At 39.4% G+C, this 21,717-nt stretch overlaps 1 protein-coding gene across 3 annotated transcripts in view; it reads right to left on the bottom strand.

Annotated features, from left to right (window-relative positions):
* LOC122998142 (carbohydrate sulfotransferase 8-like) overlaps window positions 1-21,717 on the bottom strand; it is a 190,888-nt gene that overhangs the window by 48,820 nt on the left and 120,351 nt on the right. The window lies entirely within an intron of this gene.

Below are 21,717 nucleotides of genomic sequence, written 5' to 3'. Positions count from 1 at the left end.
AAGGCATATTATTTTCTTTGTTGACTTTCCCAATTTTACATCAGCAAGTCGAGTAAGGAGGCAGGCGGAACATTAGATGACTGAATGAGTTCTTTAACTTGAAAGGTGATAAGCTAATTTTTATTCTGAATGAATGAATGAATGAATGAATGAATGACAGAACTTGTATTCAAGTGTCATGCCTTGTCATGGTCAATCCCTTACGGCATCATGATACACCTTTACAGACCATCAATAATAGCTACAGTCCACCACACAAAGAAACAGCCTCCAGTCTGGCTGGTTGTATATCAGTCCAAGTGATCACAACAGAAAGAAATAGAAAACAAAAAAACAAAAATAATAGCTATCACTTGCTCACTCCCTAATCTTCCATGCATTCACTGAAAAGCTTGCCAGTTTAAAAGTCTCATTTTCAAACACCTGTTTCAGTGTTTCCAATACAAAGAACAGTGAAAAAATGAGGCTTCCTCTGTGTGTTCCCACCTCTGCTAGACGCTCCACCTACTTAACTCCCCCTTTAGTGTCAATGTCAGATATCAAATCTTAGATCATTTAAAATTTAGCTCAAGAAATTCAAGCAAGACATTCAAATTGGGGAGCATGCACAGGGACACAAATTTTCAAGTTGATTAAAAATTTATTTGGAGCCGGCATAGAAAGTAGCCTAAACACACCAGACTCTTCACTGAGCCTCCCTCAGGGTGTGCTGGATTTTGTCTGCGCATGTGCTTCCCCATTTGACTGTCTTGTACAACTTCTGTTCACACTGAGAAAGCACCACAGTCTGAAACTTGATAATCTTTTTTCTTCTAGAGTTTGAGCACCTGTTGTATAAATGGACAAACATGTCAATGATCTGGAATACCTGAACACCTGCAGGACAAGAGTTCAGTTCCTGCATGGGTTTATAGGTTCTTTGTGGGTTTTCTACATCTCTTTAAATATTTATATTTACTGTATATCATATATATTTATATTTTAATGATCATGGTTATAATATTTTAATGTCAGATGGACTGGTGATTCCAAATTTGCCAATATATAAATGTGAATGATGGTCTAACTTTGGACTGTGCATGCCACTTAGCCTGTGAATAGGTATCAGTGGTTAAAAAGAGAATATACTGTATATTATTAAATGAATAACAAAATGAAATTTCAGATGAGGTCAGGACATTTTTCTAAACTGCGCCCCAGGTCTCCAATACACCACTACAGATTTTGTTTGCTCTGATGCTGTGCTGTCCAGCCCTGCGAGCCCTCCTCTCCTCCGAGGTCCTGCCTTCTGTTCACTGGTACTGTTTGTTTCCCTCTCCAGGCTCAACTATGAGCTGCCAACTGCTCGTCCTCTGCTCCTCCCTCCCTCCCTCCTCCATCTCCTGCAGTAGCTTCCTGTGTTGGACGAAGGCCCGGTGTTTCCAAGCTTAAATAATGTGCATTTTTCTCTTGCATCCCTGCTCCTGAAAGAGGAGCAGACTCCTCACCTGGAGACTGAAGAGTCCTTTCAGTCTGTTCCATCCAGGCAAACGCCAGCCCCGTCTGCTGTTTTATTTACCAGCCCCCTGAATTATTCAGGACAATTTAGCCGTGCTTCAGTCAGCTGGAGAAAATGACAAGCTATATTATAAGCCAGGATGCCCTCAAAATCCTGATGAATAATACACTGTAAGAGGAATTAATCTCTTTAAAAAACATTTGTGTGATTCATTTCGAGTATGCACAGTGGGCCAGAAAAACAAACATATCTCACAGTGGCTGTCCTCTCCATGGCTGTCGCATCTTAGAGAGGGAGCATATAGCCTGAGGAGCTGCATTGTTTGGTCAGTGAGGAAGCTAATATCCCAGTGTAAGTCAGTGGACCAAGCTGCAATCTGAAATGTGAAAAATGTGACTTCTTACTTTTTATCAACCAACTTTGTCTCAGTGTGTGGTATCTGTGCTAATTAATATGACATAAGGTGTGCAGGCTCAGAGAAGGAGCTCATTGTCTTGGATTCATCAGCTTTATTTAGCAATTTTCAATTCTGAGTTAGTTAGAAATGCATGCGTTGGGATTAGATGCATAATTCAACTTCTTTCTCCGTTTTATCATTTCAGGTAAAAGATGAATTCTTTATTACATGCCTTTCAGCTTTGAAACACAAGTCTCCTCCCCAAAATGTACTGCATGGTCCCATTTCCTTAAAACCTGTCTCCCAGCGAAATTGTTAAAGAGGCAGCACTTTCCATCTGTCAGTCAGTGCAAGCAGAGCTACAAAATTCCTCTGTGGTGATTGTGCCTTGATAAATATGTCATAAGCTGTCCATCCCTTCCTTGCCTGCCATCCAATTTATTTTGCTTGTAATTGATTACTTGCTCTTCCGCACCATGTGAGTTTAATATTACAGTTTGGGATTTTGCAGTGCACTCTGTGAAACCCCTATTCACTTTGCATTAACTCACAGCTGTGACTCATAAACAAACTCTTGGAAGCGTTCGTGGCGGAAGCGCCGCTGACCTCATTTCCTCACTTCACTAGTCAAGTTTTCTACCACCACCATCAACACTGCTAATGCCAAACCTAGCACCTCCATCTTGTCAGTGAGTCATTAACTCTACCACCTATTTCTCTAACAAGCCTGAACTCGTAGGACAACTGAAGATTCAATGGTACTGCATGTCGGTACAGAGCAAACACACTAGCTGCTATAAATAGACCCTGAGTCAACATCTGAGCTTTGTGGGTGCCTGACTGCCTCTATCGATCTTTAAAAATTACAGGGAATAAAAACACCTTTGCCAAGACAATGTTTCTGTTTCTGTGCTCGGCGATGAAGTTGACCTTAAACTAATGCCACATGGATGGAGCCAGGCAAAATGGGACAGTGTCATCTTTCCTGATTTAAAGCCTCTCTTTCAGATTGATTTATTCTGCACTAAAAGCATATTCTCCCCAGACTGCCCACTAGCACTTCGCTCTAACTGCTTGGGGAGATCTCCTCTGGAGTGTCACTCTCAAGGGTGAGCTGATAGCAGGCCCAAAGCCAGGCGTGACAAAATTTAGAACATCCAATAAAGGGCAAGGGGTAAGGTACTAACAACCTGACCTTGACGATATCATACAGAATCATAATTCTCTACACGGATGTAAAGTGCTGAGCTGGTGAAAAGCACTGAACACTCAATGGTCCTTTGTGTTGGGGAGTAATAGGATTGGCTGCACTGCATATATCAAAGTAATCTGAGAACAGAAAGAAACATGATTGATGCAATCTTCTTAGGGTCCCTCTTCAGGTTGAGAGAAAAGCTCTTTTTGCTATCAAGTACCAAGATTAGCTTTTTGTCATATTTCTTTCATTTATTTCTCCTTGTCACAAAAGACTGCCAAACTTGAGAATAACATATTCCTGAACCTTGAGTTGTTTCCTTGCAGACCTCTTTAACACTGATGACAGTATGAAAGTATTGAGAAATGAAAAATATAGATGTACTGTTAAATTTATATGTCAGTTCATGCTGCAGCAATCAACACATGGCTACTCACTTACCTTTATTAGGATGTTTATCAGGAAACACAAAATGTCTTCTGAAATAAACTAAGTGTTTGAATGTTTCTGTGAAATAATCAGTGGGTGTAACAGACATGTCAGTTGAAAAATCATCAAGTAAGAATGTTGACATTGCTCCTGTGGAGCTCTTTTCTCCCCTCTCCTTCTCACTGTGTTGTTTTTTTACCACTCCACAAGCTGCAGATGCATTCACACTGTAAGGGACCATCTGCTTCACAAGACTCTCTTTTTTCTCTCCCTCCTCTCTTTGCAGGTCTCTTTTATCCCCTTTACTGAATTAATGCAGCTCCCACAGCACAAAGTGCAGTCTGAGGCATCAATGCCTGTTGGTGGGAGGCTGCTTGGCCACTGGGTTCAAGAATGAGTGGATGCAGGCCAGAGCCACCCGCCAACAGTTAACTGTCAAAAAACAAAACAAAAACTGAACAAACTTTGATTTCAACTTTTGGTACTGAAAACACAAACCCTTAAAGTGTTTACCTGAAAAGTGCCAACAAACACCATATGTTAGGGAGGATTTCTTTTTCTTCTAGGATCTGACGAAGTACGCCTTAATAATAATAAAAAAGAAAATACAAACCACGTGCACAAAACTGGCAATTGATGCCAGATGAGTGTATGCTGCCATGTCGTACTGTATAAGAGTGGAAGCCTTTTTTGAGGTTTGAATAGAGAACTCCAATTTTCTGCTTTTGGCAGGCACTGTGGATGTTGGGTAAATCCTCCTGGCACAGCCATAGTAGCTGGATTTTACTTGGCTATTGTATTCTAATGAGATATTATAAGCTCTGATGGGAGCTCAGCATCACCCAAAGGTCACAAGCCGTTTTAAAGGGAGGCTTGCTCAGAGGCTGTTTAGGTTAAAAGGCAGGGTGGAGATGAGGATGGGAGACGGAAATGCTGCTGATGAAAGAATGAATGGAGGAGAATGCTCCCTGTTGATTAACCATTCACCTTGTGGGAGAAATAGATCAGGGCTTAATGCTTTATATTCTGCATCGCTTCATAAATTAATAACACGATACAAGGAATCTGTGAATGTTTGAGCAGAGAAAATTAGAATATCTCATAAAATATCAAAAATGTTTAAATACATTTACTCAATATGCTTCAATCTTGGTTTTTAAGTCCAAGCATGAGAACTTGTAGGAGTCAAAGAGAGAAAGTGGTTGACTTTTCATCTCCTTACAGCTGTAAACTGAACACAGTACTTCAGCAACAAGTATTAGATGCTTGTGTTGTGACTTTCAAAGCGGTTTAAGTGCACTCCTTCAAACACAACATCCTTTGTGCCAAAATCAAACTCACTTGATAGGAACTATTAAAAAAAATGATTAACCTGTCGATTTAGATACTATCCCACTTTCATTTAATGCGCTTTAATAAACGTTGTATTGGACCAATTACACCAAAACATTTATGTCAGTAAACACTGTGCAGAAGGTGTTTACTCAGATGAAAACAGATGATGCACCTGCTTTCGCTGAAGGCATTTGGCTGAAACGACAGGAGAAATCCCTGAACTGGGCCTTCAATCCAAATGGAAATGAACCCTTAAAGAAGTGTATGATGTGTGGAGCAGTGGGGCATTGGAATCAGAGGAGATTATGAGGTTGCTTGCCTTATCATCCTGTGTTTACAAGGAGAAAGGGAGTCACTTTGTATGCTCTTGATTGAAGGGCACAAGAACTGACAGCGCAGATAGACAACCCAGCACTCCACTCATGGGCCTCAATTTACCCTGACTCTATTGACCAGGAGACACTAGTAAAGAATAATAAGAGCCAATCGTATCTTGTGATTTTTTTTTTTTTTGCGTCTCAAGTGCTTTACTGACAGATCAGTTAAGTTACAGAAGCTGTGCCCTGGTTCTTCAGTAACTACCAATGGTATACCCCTGTGTTTTATGTCTGATAAATCTGATGTTAACATAATTACAGACGCGCAAACTGAAAAGGGCAGTTTGGCCCTCAAGACACATTGACCTCATAACAGCCCCATTAGATGTGTATCTAATGACATGAAAACATGGCAGTGAGCTCATGTGAAACATATCCTGATGTGACAACACACAAGCACATGCAGTCCTGTGTCCACAGGACATGCAGAGATGTGGTCTATGGTTGAGGTAATGGTGGTGCAGAGCAGTGGAGTATTGCAGTGAAGTGGAAATGAGTGAACAAGGTTTCAGTCCATAGAAAACCACAGCACGTTTTATGAAATACAATAATGTTCATGTACTGTACTTGCAGTAATTTATAATTATTTTACAATATGTACTTTAAGTTGTATTCTTGTTGCTGCTGTTGGTTTTAAGGGTGTGCTTATAAGGGCATGAGTGGTAGATTGTGATACACATAACATCGGCTTGGACTGTTTTTATAATATGTTCATGATTAGTGTGAAAGGCACCCTGCAGTTCAACTAGATCCTTCCCATGTACATCATAAATATTCTTCTGGCCAAAGCTGCAGATTATTCCTTTAGTTTTAGCTCATCATTGAGCCCTTCTGGACCTGTTTGATGTGGCTGTTTCAAAGGTTCATGACTCTAGCTGGATGTATTGGTTAGCTGGCGCTGAAGTTGGAGTTTAAAGGAAAGTTTGAAGCAATGACTGCTGATTAACCTTCATTTTCATAGTAAGTACCAGCCAAGCACACACTGTATAGTAACAGCTTCCTGGAATGCAAATGAACTCCAATGAGAGCTCAGTTCATTGGAGCCACACAGGGTAACGCCAAGATCCAATTCATAACTCAAGAATTAGAAGTGAAACAACACTCCCCTCTTTTTGCCTGGAAGCTGAGGCAGAAAGCTGACATGAACACATCCTTTCAAGTTCCTCATGTAAGCAGACTGGGGTTCCTGCAACAAAGCGTGTCGTTCTATGAATTTGAATATAAATCCACCCCACAGGAGAAGCTCAATGTGGCACACGGCATGCTGGGAGAGGAACAAATATGAGACATGTTCTCTATGCTTTTACGGACCGTTTTTCCTTTAGGAAATTTGATGGCAAATGCAGGCTGTAATGCACGGCTATCATGCACAAATGCGTACTCCTACACATGGAGGTAATAAAGATTTTTGTCAGGTTCTTTAGAGACAAGCTGAAAGTAAGCTTTTATAATGTCGGCCCTGTGTTGGAATCTTTGAACTGTGTAAGTAAGATAATAATGTACAGCGGTTTTACTTTTATTTCATCATGTTCAACACCATGCTCAATCCTCAGAGAATGAGCACACAGTTGCCTTGGATTGCCCAGGAGATGTCTACTGCACAATATATGTAATACATGTGTTTCGTTCAGAAGAGATCAATTACAAATTGCCACAGCTGGACCTTCTGGTGTTAGGAACCTGCTGTTGCTCTATATGCTATAACAGTTAACAGGTGACAATAAGGTAAGGTGACTAGCTCCTAAGTGGTTACCAGCCAAACGGTTTCATGTGTAGCATTTAAATTTGATAAATCATAGTTTTGGAATTTTGGAATTATAGTAATTATGTTACCTGTCACTGACAGATAATTGTTCAGTGAATACAAATTACATTTGGAAAATTATTAGAGCAAGGCATAAGCAAATCAAGAGGCTACTTCGGGCCCCATGACCCCCAAACGAGGAAATTACGAGGTCTCTTTTTGGTTGCTTTGTTTTTTAATTTGGTTGACATTTATTGAGCTACTTATTTAAGGAATAATAGCATATATTTATATTGTCTATATATCTGCACTTTCAATATGAGGAAACTTATTAGTTAGTGAATTTATTTTGTTTCTTAATTTGTTAATTATTTTTAAATGTTAGATTTTTATTTTGTACACTTGCACATCACAACATTAAAGTTATATCTGTTGTTATTTTGTGCAAATACCAACATAAATGTAATATATAAATAAAATATAAACAACCCACATTTCAATTGCCAGCAACATTTCAATCATCACTTATAATCAGGGCTCCTTCTCTGCTTGGGCCCGATCTGGATCAACATCACTCCCAATTTTTGGAAACTTCTTACTGGCTTAAAGTTTGTATCTCTTACTAAACGTCAGCGACACATCACTTGTCACCATCAGCCTTGGTAACAGTTGCAAATCATGATGCCTCAAGCTAAGTGAAACACCAGACACGTCACCCGGAGTGTGGAAGAGAGAGAAACTGAGAAAGATATTCAACCATTTTCTCTGTCGGAAATGGATTCTTATTTTCCTCCTCTTCTGTAATTTGTTAATGTCTCATCTTCAGGCGAGAATTGGCATATTGCATGTCAGTTTTGCTCAGTGCCGCTTTGGCGACCCATGATTCACTACTGAGTCATGCAACATGAGCTGTGAGGGTTATTCATCTGTTCCTGGATGTGATCTAGCACTGAGATGTGTTGTATTTTCTTCCTCATTAGTGTACACTGTTAAGGGAAGTGAAAAGAAGTATTTGAAACATCAGGAGGTCAAGTCCAAGAGGTTATAGAGTGTGGGCTGAAAAGGAGTTGTTTACTTTCTCTTACTTAGGCTTAGAGAAAAATATCTTCAATTTACCAGAGGCACTATAATGATCCAGGTGCAGAGCGTGTCTGTCCTTTTCCCAGTGGCTAAATATTGACTGTGCTTGGTAGCAGCAGATGGGCTGAACGGTGAACGCAGGCTGTGCTGGAAGGAATGAGTGAGTGTACGAGCGACATCTGGTCCTTCCTGCGCCCAGTGGACCTGGTTGCTACATCAAGCTGCCTCATTAGAACTAGCTGGGGCTTTAGGAGCATTCTGCCACTCAAGCCACTGCTCTAGTGCTCCCCATCAAATCTCTCATTTGCCACTGTGCCAAGACTGAAGGACCATATAATGCGTTGTGTCGGCAAGTTTTGCACATCCCACAGCTTTCTCTGCATTCTGCTGGGGTCACTTATTCAGACTTTGGGTGATTTCATTTTGCCAGGAGAGAATTATGATGTGGTTGCTGTCCAAAATGTCCGCATTCAACCTCAGCTCACAGCTGGCTTTCAGTAAAGCTTGCTGACCGGTGGGATGTGGCTTATACAACCCCAGTTTCAACTGACATTGAAAATTAAAATGGCTGTGCTTCACACTTAACAAAAGAGTGCCTTTAAGGATACACTTCAGTCAGTCCGTCTCTGAAATAGTTTTTCCATCACATGAAATTAATAATACAACCATTCTTAGCATTACTTGCAAGAGCCTTGGAAAAGGCTTAGAATTTTCCACAAAAAAAAGTAATTGTCAAATCTGTGGTTGCAAATTTTACAAACAAACAAGGCCAACTTACTCTCAGAGAGTCAAATCTCAGCAAACCATTTCCAATCTCATACCCAAAATGAACAATCTTTCACCTAATATCCAAGTCCAAACATCTATCTGAAACTGTTGATGTAATTCAGAGCAAAAACCTAAAGAATGTCTGACTTTCCGGATAATTGTAAGACCACTGCCTGCCAGCTATGAGAATGCTCATTTTAACCAATATTCAAACATTGCTGCAGTTTATTAAAAACACAAAAGATTCACAGATTTCATCAGAATTCTTCAAAAAAAGGCTTCTGCAAATTCAGTTATCTGAGGCTTCATTAATCATAAAAAACATCCTGATGAGAGTGTTTAGTTGTGAATTACTGTGATCACGAGGCATGGATCCACAGATTTCCACTCGAGTAAAGAGTAATCTATTTCTCTGATGGCTGTGAAGAGTGCTCATCTCAGTGCAGCCTGTGGCCCTTTGCTCTGCTGGTAGAGTGGGCTGGGCTGGGCTCCGGTTGAGCAGCTCAACTCGCCTCTCCTCAGGGCCGCAATCATCTGCAGCACCATCTACTTATCACAGAGAGCTGTTTGGATTACCACACCACGTTTAATGGCAAGCTGCCATATGATGAATATCATAATCCACAATGCAAGTGGCACTACACATTCTGTGTCCCTTCACAGAGCTCTGCCTCGTTGATTTCATCCCACCCCCAGTTTCTTCAATCCCAGCATACAGTACAAATTGTCCTGGGAAATGTGGAGAAAAGTGAAAAAACCAAAGCATGAAAAAAACAAATAAGCAGGATGCATATTGTGCTTTAATATTTAGGCTCTTCTTCAGACAGCACAGGCTGATGGGAAGTGTGTGGCTCGGATTGTATCTCATTTTTATGTTGCTTGGATAAAAGCATCTGTCAAATGAATAAATGTCAAGTCTGCAGCACTATTCAGTAAAAAGCACTGCTGATTTGACTATATTCTGGTGAGTTACAATCTCCCAGAAATCAATCATCAGTAATCAATCAAATTAAATTTGCTGGGTGTGTGCTTTATTCAGCCCTTTCTGAACAATGAATAGAATCATCAAGCTGTGACAGAGAAGCCAAGTAATTTGCAGTAAGCTTCAAACTGACTGGGGCAATGGGAAGGTGTGGCGGTCATATTGCATTTTCTCATTTCAGTCCACAGCTTCGATCAGGAAGCTGAATTCTGCACAATGAAAGTGTTACTTTAGGCAATAAAGGAGGTGGGCACACTCAAAGCAACACCTGTGCAATATAAATCAATGCAATACAACAGCCCTGCAAATAAACAATAAATCCTACCTTTGTCACGCTTATAGTTTTCACTGAGACTGTGTCAGAGAGTTGTTAATTCAGCTCTATGCTAATTTTTGGTTTTAGTTGATAGAATAATGCCACAGCAACTCTTCATTATGTATTGCAACACAAACTATGGCCTCAAAACTTACTATTATACTACATTTTCTGCAGTGCCTGTATTAGATTGTTTTATAATTTACTGTATATATACTGTACAATTGTTTATTTGAACTAATAACAAACTAGGATAAAGTGCTGATATTAAAAATATTGTTAAATATGTGGATTTTTAAAAATATTTATTTTGCACTAGCCTCGCAAAGAAGTCTTAATCTTTTGTTTGGGAAACATCTAGTGAGTCCAGTAAACTGAAGTGGTTTGGATGACAGCCTCCATGTTTTTCTACAAGGCAATTGTTTTATCATCTGAGCTAAACATGGTACTGTGCAGTTTTTCAAAGTTGTAACTTGTATCTGCACCCTTGCATGGTTTCCTTCCACTGGGCATGTAAACCCTCTACTGCATTGTAGGTCTGCAGGACAGACTCGGTGCTACAGAAGAACCAGAATCTTCTCAAAACTTTTCATTGAAAGTGAACACTTCTCAGACTGTGTCCAAAATATTAATTACTTCTGCTAAGTCAATTTACTGTATTACTGTCCTACTGTGTTATGTCTTATGTATCTGTCAACTCTAAAATAAATGTGTTCTCACTTCCTTTATCAATAAAGTTAACAAATGCATGAATGTTTCCTACAGTACTTCAGTCAGGAAATAGGATTCCTTTATAACCTGAAACACATCATATCCTCATTTTCTCTTCATTCCATTCCAAGTCCCCTTTCCATCTGACACCTGCTTAGTTCTTTTCTATTCATATCACTTTTCTGCACCCAGCCCTGCAAGAAACAGAAAACTTCATGTTCTACCTGAACATTGTCATTTTCACCTTCTCAGATAGTATTAGTTGCTTGTAATACTGCAAATTTAGAAATTTAAACTCACTCTACTGGTGCAATCATTGTATGCCACTCTGAATGAGAGCTAAATACGTGATATGAATAAAACAGATGGAAGGAATCATAGGCAACGTCAGTAAAAATAGTAACAAATCTGGGAAGTGTTTTAAGCATACCATTCTCCTCAGTACTCTCTTACTTCTCATCAGCACAATGCAGAAGGAAGCCTTATGTATTCATGAATTATAACCTCAGTCATTCTAACAATGAATTAACATTTTTAAATTAATCAACTAGATTTTTACTTTTTCAGATCACAGAGTGTAACATACTCTTACACTAGTATAGAGATTTCATTTGCGTATTTCCATACATGATGTTGAACACTACCCTAACCTCCACAATGGGCCTCAGATTTTGTGCTGTGTTAAGTATGGAGTTCAACAAGCTTAAAACAGGTTCAACATGGAGTTCAACAAGCTCTTGAAAAATTTATCAGATAATATACAGTGTATAAAAGTGCGACAATACTGTGTAACTCTACCTCTGTAGATATAAAAATAATCACATTGATGTGCTTTGAGAAACTGAATGTCATTCTTTTCAAACATGTAAATGTGACATTAGTCCGCTTCTGCAAACCAAAGAAATGTTGAATATCTACGTTTCAACACGTGTAATACGTAGCATATTAACATTTCAACAAAACATATCATCTCAACATTTCTAAAGTGATGTAGTTCACATGTGATCTATATGAGCTGACTTTCCTATTAGGAGGAGGAGGGGCAGGTGGATGGTTAGGAAGTTTCAGCAGTAAGTTGGAAATCAGCAAAGAGGTTCGAGACCACGTCAAAACCAATGCCCACTTCCCGTTTCAACCAACAGAAACGGGTGGGTGTTTTTAGCAAGACGTCAAGACATTTGCACTCATTTTTCTGGCGAGAAAACCGCCAGAAATTTCTTATTTTATTTTAACCCAAACCATGATCTTTCCCTAACCCTAACCAAATGGTCTTTGTGTCTAAACCTAACCAGACCTTAACCACAACGTTGTCACAAAATAAAACATTCAATGGACAGAAATGTTAATATGCTACGTTTGTAGAAATGTTGATATGATACATATTACATGTGTTGAAACATAGATATTCAACGTTTCTGTGGTTTGCAGAAACGTTCAATGCCAATGTTTTGTTCTGGCGATTGGGCTGTAATCACAGATATTGATGCGACTAAAGAATTATTACAGCCTATGAGGTGAGGGGAAGAGCATCATTGGTAAAAAGAAATTATTTTGCTGATACTTTGAAGGGACTTCACTCTAATTCATAGCATTTTAAGGATTTTGGAAAGAAATACATTCTTGATGTGTTTGTGGTTTAGAGTCTAACTTTCTTGTTTGATAGAAACAGTTATTTTTTGGCAAAGACTGTCATGCAGACTGATTTAACAGAGAAGGTGGCAACAACTCAAAATATATATTTTAGCACAGCCTTTAGCTACAGCTACTTGTATCCTTAGACTTTATAGAAATTTTGAATGACAAACTTTAATCATTGTTTTTCTTTTAAAATGGATATAGATTTTATACTTTTGTATCTATCAAACATCTTCTGAGATAAAAAAAAAAAAAATGCACAGTGCATCCAAAAAAAAAAAAAAAAAGAAAAAACATCAGATGCTTGTCAACAGTGACATGGCCGATGGCGTTCCATTTAATTCAACACTGTCCCAGCAGCCTCTGAGCTGAGCTGCTGCCTGAATGTAAGATCTTCTGGGGTGCTAAGATGTGTCTGGGCACTATATTAACAGGGAGAGGGCTCTTGCCTGATGGAATATTGATAAAATGTTTTTTGTTTGCTGCACATGCTCGGAGAGTTGATGGCTCACTGCACTAAGTCATAAAGCCCACTTGGGCGTACTGCGGAGTCAATAACCAGTTATTTTTCTATTCTGGGAATGCAGTCAGTTTCTGAGAGGTCGTCCACTGAAGCAACACTGGTGTAAAAAGACTCACAGTAACTCTCAGATCACTTCTATTCTGTGGTGTGCTATGTAGTTGTGCTTAGCTTGACTGTTAACTCCCCAAACAGTTGTATCTGCGGTATGCTCTCCATCCAGAGCAACGCATTTGAGTCCTAAATGTACATATACTGCACATACAGTATGAATATGTGGTATGGTTCAACAATAAGGCTTGCCTGATTGCCCGGGGCAAATAAAATGCCATGTTGGGCTAGCAAATCTAGCAACTCACTTGCCAGATCGGGCAATTGGTAAAACAAACAAACAAAAAAAAAGTAAAATAAAAATAAAATAAAGAACGTTTCAATCATTTTTTTCAATCATCGTTGTATCATAAATGTCCTCGTTCTCTGGCACACAGTATAGCCCCCTCCCCTTTTACGTGTCAGAGAATACTGGTACACGCCATTGGCCAATCAAGAATTGAGTAGGCCAATAGTGTGATACGTGAAAAACATCCCTCAGGATTATGTGAACGCTGTGAAATAGAGGAATCAGTGGAGCATGAAATTTTTCACTGCCATAAATGCTCTTGAGAACGAGAAACAGAGAGGGAAATCAGGAAGCTTGGAGTGGAAGAAATGAGTCTAAAAAATGTATTTGCTAGAAGGTTAGGGATTCTATTTCATTATTTGAAAGAAACTGGGCTGATCAGGAGAATTTAGTGATCAGCGAAATATAGGGGATGGGTCATACCATTTTTGATATGCAAGAATGTTTGTTGCTTTGCATCTATGACACTCTGTGTTCTTCTTCTGTTTCATTTACTTAAGTCTTTGTTGTTATTTGATAACTGCTAATAAATAAACTAATTTGCACAGGGGCAAGTAAGAATCGACTTCAGGCAAGAAGATTTCTTACCCACTTGCGTGACCAGGAAAGTAGAAAAAAACATTAACGTTGAACCCTGTGTAGAGTCCTACACTGTCATTTATTCTATATTCTGTATATTCTATTCTGTACATTAGCATGTATTGGCTTTTGACATGTATCTACACCTACGTATATACCACAAGAGCAATCCCTGTAAATGTTGCTGTACTTGCTAAATGAAGTGATCCTGGCTCTGACATTCGCTGTCTGTGCATGCTCACGCCTTGAAAGACAAATGCGCATATCAGAAAAGAGGTGGAGATATTTCCCCCCATAAGTCAGTGATTTGACAATTATTTTAAATGCTTGTGGTTCTCTGAGAGAGCTAGTGACATGTATCTTCGGTGTGAATGAAATGTTTTTCTCTGCATGGTGACAGGTGGGTAGAGCATGCTGGAGCTCTGGCAGGCTGTGCACCAGCAGCAGCAGCAGTGGCAGCTCCAACATTGAGGCTGAGAGCAGGAGATGGCCTGCCAGGGGACGTGATTGTGCCAAGAGCTGTTGTATCATTACAATGCCTCTCTTTCCATGATAAATTATACACTACGTCTTGAAATCTTAACTCATCTTCTAAAAAGGTGCTATATGTAAGAATTGGCCACCTGTCAAATTCATATTTCACACTCCAAACAAATTGGGGGCAGCATATCACCATCGTAAGAAACAAAGAAATGCACAGTCCCTCCTATAGGTTTCCAAATGTTTAAGATGTCATCCAATTGAAATGGCACGCTCATTTTAGTGGACATACATCAGCTCAGAACAGGATATTTTTGTACAGAATGATGTTGTAATTTGCAAAGATGAAACTGATATGGAACCCTGGGGAATCTGTGCATTATTAATAATGGTGTGTGCTGGGGTAATAGGCGGGTGTTAAGCATTCATTAGCCACAAATTATGCATGTTGTAGCAAGTGATGAAAAAAAAAAATAATTCTATGGTTACCTAATTTTGAATTACATACCCCCTTCCCCCCCCACAGATTTTTTGGGGGAGGGGGTCTGTAGGAGATTATAAAGCCCTTTGAGCTGAAGCAGATCCAAACCAACCAAACACCTAAGTACCATGAAGCAGAGGTAATGCCGAGGTATATTTGCTCTGTTTGCATCATGACAACTCATGAGGAGATGATTTCCCTGCCAAAGAAAGTAACAGTATAACAGAGGCCCCTGATCAATGTGATGTGTTTGCCTGTGTGCCCCAATTGCTGGACTGGATGTTGAGATGGTATCTCTAGGGGCAGGGTATGGGAGGGCTGTGATGTGTTTATTTATAGAGTACAATGAGCCTAATTGGTAAATTGGTCTAATAATTGATTCACTATTGAGTTTGGTGTCGTCTGTCTTGACACCACAGTGAGGGATGTCTTGAAATAGCAGGGATGACAGCAAGGAGAAAGAGGAGCCAATACTTTTCCCTGAGTGCATGATCCTCCTATTAACAGCCCAGAGTCTCCCTGAGAGTTCAGCCCACTGTAAGCAATTAGACGCATCAAGGTTACGACACAGTCTGGCTGTCACCAGGCTGAATTAAAGCCTGCTTATGAAGAACAGTTTCTATTTCAATACCCATTGAATAGAATCTTAAATTTTTATTTGATGTTTTTATTACCTCTGTTCTTGATCTATTACCTTTATATTACAGTATTTTCATTAGATCATTTTACAATGTGATGCCTAATGACAGGCTGTAGCAGCTTCAATCTAAGCTTAAAAATGTACAGTATAAAGTGAACAGCCTCAGGGCTTGATGATCCTAACCTGTGTACTGTGGAAAATGAATCAGATCTATTAAAGAAAAGCATAACAGTGCCTTGTACAGATTTTGATGTCAGTGAAATTAAGCATTGCCCTCCATCCCCTTAAAGTTTCCCCTGCAGCTGGAGTCAGGTTAAATGCCTTAATTTAATAACTGGTTACGTCTGTTGGTCATAGCAATCAAATTTTTTCCACCGAAGTGTTGTTTCAACAAATGGGGTTATTCCTCTCCATGGTAGAGAGCAGCCCATTACAAGATTTGATAGGCACAAATAAATCATGACTTTATGCATAACAGTATTCCACCTCATGCAGAGGACTTAGCTCAGGGGCCTATCTGCTTCCTGGCTTCAGGTTTGAAATTCAATTACTCGCTGCCCTGGGTAGCTGCTTGCTGGAAGCAAATCATGGATCTGAGGTAAGGTTTAATGGATTTGAAATATAATTTAGCTCTGGCTTGGCTCCTTAGAGACAGGTCACCATTACCTATAACCACATTAGAGGTAATCAAAGATTCTCCTGAATTCGTTACCTTGGCTTCCAGCGAGCACCTTGAGTGTTCTCGCTTTTTTCATCTCGGATGCATTTAAAGGGCACGTTATGTACAGGCATAAATCATGGATTTGGATTTAATAGAGATTTATAGTGAAATACATCTAACTGGTGCAGTGTCTTTCCTTTGTGGCAGTTTACTGTGACTGAATCAAAGACCATATTTATTAATAGCAACTTCCTAATACATTTGTACCAATTTCATCTGGCTCAGACTAGCCATACTGCATCTCTCTACAGCTACAAGACCTACAAACGGTTGGGTAGGGCTGATGTGACACAGCAAATACACTCCACTGCTCCTTTGCTCTAATTGCAGACTGTGGCTGATTGCTTGGCCTTTCTTCCCAAAGAACCCTTTTTTCCAATAGGTAGAGCTTCCTCTTCCTCAGACACCTGTTATTAATTCTCCCCTGTTTAATCAGAGACCTGGGAGGTAGCAGCCACTCCTCAGGCTGTGAGGATGACAAATGAATTGCCAGGTTAGAAAAATGGACTCAAATTCATCCTCTCCTGGAATTTGTGTTCACATCCATGCATTGTTCTTCCTCAAGGATAATGGATGGCATGGGAGGATTTGAGGGTGCAGCACAGAATTCCAATAAATAGTTAATGTTGCAAAAAGTCACCTATTACAGCTCTCTGGGACTTTGGTGGTTTGGAAATAGCTTACTGCAGCCAACATGGTAAAGTCAGTATGTTAGGAAACAATGGAAATGATAAACCAGAACTGTCATGCAACTTTGCATCTGAGAAAAAAATGATAATAAAAATAATAAATATAAATATATATTCGCAAAAAAATTGCCATTTTAGGACATTTAAAGCTTTCCTTTGCATATAAATAGGTTCCATTATCATACGTTTTTAAATCCTTCTGCTTAGCTGTATTTCCACCATCGGTGATACCACCTGGAAATGTCACTGTCGCGGTCTCCCATACAAATACAATCCCTCCACTCATCCATTATGGAGCATATGGGGATAAGACAGCAGGACCTCACATTTCAGATGTACTGCACTGTAACATTTCCATAAAGGGATGTTTCACTTTTAATTCATATTGACTCATGTTAAGCAAACCATAGAGTTTGATTAGGATTTTTTTTTATTGCTCCATGACAACACAGAGCATTTCAGTGATCAACCATGAGGTTGTGTTGTCCTGCTGTTTGATAGCTATAAGTTTAATATGCCATCTTTTGTAAATCATTTATTTTGTCTTGCATCAGTGTTCTAAATCCATTAATTATTCATACAATTTCTTATTAGGATTACTCAGCTCTCAACTTAATGAATATGAATATAGACAGAGCATGTGCCCTGGCTTACACAAGCAGGCTACAGAAATGTTCCAGTGGAATGAAAAAACTTTTCTAGGGTGCAAAAGTATTTACTCAGTGTTGCGTCATCTAAAAGGAGCAGCAGCCTATTAAATCCTTGAATGGTTGGTCTTTTAAGTGTCTGAGAAGGGAAGGCATGTTTTTCTCTTGTCAACTGGCATTCGATACAGGGCAGAAAGGAGGTGACCTTGCTCTGCTAGGCGCTGTGATGGGCCGACTCCCGACTTAGAAGTACTCCCTACTGCCTGCTAAAGCTTTAGACAAGCTTTGTGAAATGATGTTTGCTACAGCTGTGGTTTAAAAAGCTTTGTTTACTTTTACTGCCTTTGTGAAATTGACTTTAAACTTACTTTAGTATAAAATGGAAAACTTTTGGCATACATCTCTGTTTTGGGTTAATGAAACAACAAACAGCCAAGATCAGATGATCTACATGATATCACTTGCTCTCATAGTGTTTTCTTTTATAATACAGCAATCAATTAATTTGAAGCACCTGTTGTTAAGCACCACATTGTAAAAAAAAGTATTTGTAGCGTTATACACTTATCAAACAAGAAAACATCACTAATAAGGAATCTGCAACATCTGTCTTACATTTAGTCAAAATCTCTTTTTGAAGCATATTTTCTGTCCTGTGTTTTAGAATCTGTTATAATGGGTTTCCAACAGCTGTCAACAGATTGTAACATCCTTTTTTATCACTACAACTAATGTTGCCCAAATCTAAAAGACAAGAGATCCATGGTTTAACGATAATGACTACTTTGACAGACTGAATATCAGCATGAAAATGAAGCACGCTATGTGCCACCTCTGCTTACATAAATAGTGATGATGAGAGAGTAAATATCTGTGGTTGTCAAATACTGACTGAATGTTCAGGTGGTGATATTCTTCTGTTTCAAAAGGGATATGTGGTGTTTTGGAATTAAAAAAATTACATTTTACATTTTAAAACATTAAAAAATCAATCTCAGGTACCCAGACGTAACTAACAGTTATCGACACATATAAAGACATCAACATCCACTGCTTGTGTTTTTTGTGGACTACTGTGTGCCATTAAGGACCATCTGATAGCTCAACACTACATGTAGTTATGAATAAGGCAATGATCATTTAAATGTATGAATCCCACATGGATCATGCTGTCTTAACATTAAAACGGCTGCCGTCTAAGGTCTCACTCCATTCTATTTCATCTGGCAGCTTACTTACTGACAATAGGGTCTGATAATGTAATACAGCTAATAGTCAGCATTGTGCTGAATTTCAGAGGTTACAGTTGTCATTCAAAGCCCTTGCTTGCACAAGTCATTGCATTGATTGCTTGAAGATTGAGTGCCGTCCAGGATTTATGCACATAATGCACAATGTATTAGCGAACATAAAACCTTAAGAGTGTTGGGATGTTTTAAAAGAGTAATGGATGCAGGGGAACATTTTAGCAGCACTAAAGACAAATGCAGTGTTGTGTTTCACAGGTTGCAACGACCAGATGCAGGTATGCATTTCAAAAATCCAAAATTGACAAGTAGCTGTCTGTCTTCTGCTGCTCTTCAGGTACAGTAGTCCAGAAGAATTGGATTTCTCTCCTCTCTACCTTTGATGTGACACAATGATCGTAAGAGCCAGTGTAAGAATGAGCAGAAACCTTCAGATGCTGCAAATCTTAAAGGTCTCAGCCATTCTGTACTTCTAACATAGCAGCTTGCTCAAGGCATAAATCAAAGCCCACATCCCTCATTCTAGGAAACTAATACCATTATCAGTGTAACTGAAGCTGACGAGAAAAAACAGACAATTAATTGAATTTTTTTTTTTTTTCTTTTTAATGAGCTCAAGTGTTAAGTCACTTTTAAGCGTCTGGCTGAAACAAGATAACATTCCATAATAGAAAGGAGCTTGACTTCCCTTTTTAATGAGACTAAAGGTCTGGAAACCTCATTTAACGAGCTATATCCAAGAAAACAAATATTTGATAGAAGGAGGATGTTGTAAGAAAAAAAAAAGAATAAGAAAATAAGCACTGGGTAGGATGTTAAAGCGTGGGATTTTCAGTAACTTCAAAGCAAACAGTTCCATCAGAACCATCCATGTTGTGCGGAAGCAGCCCACGGTCAGGTGGTAATCAGGCTGCTTTGTGCTGCCTCTACCCGGGTGGATAATCACAATGGGCCAGTGGGCTGGTGAGTAAGGCCTGTGTGGTTGTCTATCCTCTAGCTATTTGATCACTGTAGGAGGACAACATTGAGGCAGAGCAGGAGAAATGATCAATGCCACAAGGCTATAAACACATAATTACAAGGATGGAGAAACGTCTGAATTACTGAGAGTTGTGGAAGGGTCTGCCAAGGGGTCAGATAAATAATGGAAAACAAATCAGTGTGATTCTTGCTGTTTCAAATCAACTTTTTTGTTGAGTAGCATGAAGACATAAGAATGGAGGTTTAGCAGGCCGATCAGTCAATGATCACATGACTTTCAGATGTGCAGTGGCTGCTATATCCATCAGTAAACCCTGCACTGCATTTGGCAACCTTGAGAGAAAAAGAGAGCAAAGGAAATGCGTCTTTTCTGTACAACTGACAAAACGGTGAACAGATCCGAGGCCGAGTCACTGTGAGTGACATATTTCAGACACGTAGCTTCTAATCTACTGAGCTGCCAATGGAACATGGCCTTACAGAGCCACTGCCTCAGCCAATGCAATCACTTCTTCTCAAAGAATGACTGAAGGTCTGAGATCCTAAAACCTTAAATACACTTTGAGAAGCCTGGCAGATTGAGGCAATTTCTCCCAGACTTGTATTGTTTTATTAGGTCACAGTCAGACCTTGGATTTGGCTCCACACCAATGGGGTCGCTGAGACATCACAGCAGCAGAAAGACAGACAAATCAGCCAGCAAGCTAAAAATGATGCACATGCTTCTCAGAGCATGGACAGCAAATCTCAGAGTGAAAAAAGAAGTGGAGCACTCTGATTGATTTGTAGCTTTTAATAGTGCAAACACTACTGCGTCCTCATTTTCGTCAAAATGGACAAAGGAAAATACATATATAGACAACCTAGAATAGGTGTACAATTGTCATTGGATAGTAGCAGGCTAACCATGGCTCTGCAGAGTCATAACAGTTTTGGGGGACAGAAAAAATTTCACCCTGTTCTAGAGGTGGTGACATCAACTTATTGTGCTGTAGAGAGGCATATAGGGTTCAGTCAAAAACTGAATTTGTCATGATTCCCCTCCCTCGTGCTTCAACTACTTTATTTTTGTAACTGAGATAAATCTTTATATAAATCGTGTTCTTTTGTGTCGTAACTATAATGTTTCAGTGTGGCACTTGGACATTGGCCATGGCAACTCCTGCTCTTGGATCCATTATCCAATAGATTTGAAATTCTATTCAACCAACTATCCGATGACAATTGTACTCCTATTTTAGGTTGACTATACATGAATTGGCCTTATATTTTTGTCCACTTTGATCTGATGAAGAAACAGTTGTGATTGATTTACTATTAAAAAGGTTGTAAATCAATTATTGTCCTCTAATCCTTTTTTCCTTCTGAACCTTGCTCCTCCTATGCCCTGTCCAAGCTCAGCTACAGCCTGCCAATTCATCCCCCTCCCCAAAAGACAGTAAAAATTAAGCTTGTTAATACAAAAAATGATACTGAAGCACATTATGGTTTAATGCTATATCTTATTGTCTGTCCTCATCAAATCCTTCCATCAGGACTCCTGCTAACTGCATATAAATCAATTCAAAAGATTATCTTTCATTAAAAACCTTATGAAGACACTAGTCTGTCGCCAGCCATCGATCCTTCAACACAAAGTGCCACTTTCATTCAGTTCCATATGAGCGGTTTGTACTCTGCCCCACACATGCCCACAAATGGATGCACAAGCCTGCGTGTATGTGAGTGCAGATGCAGTAGAACACAGACACATACCAGCATGACTGAATCATTGCATGAGCTTGGTTAATCAGTGAGGTGGGATGGTTAAGAGCAGGATTATATTTAGGCCCGGCTGTGTAGCTCTCAGCCATGGGAGACTGACC

This window comes from Thunnus albacares, chromosome 1, assembly GCF_914725855.1.
Source record: "Thunnus albacares chromosome 1, fThuAlb1.1, whole genome shotgun sequence".
In the NCBI taxonomy this organism is placed as follows: Eukaryota; Metazoa; Chordata; class Actinopteri; order Scombriformes; family Scombridae; genus Thunnus; species Thunnus albacares.
The sequence above is the reverse complement of the archived record's forward strand: the minus strand, read 5'-3'. Positions and strand labels throughout refer to the sequence as shown.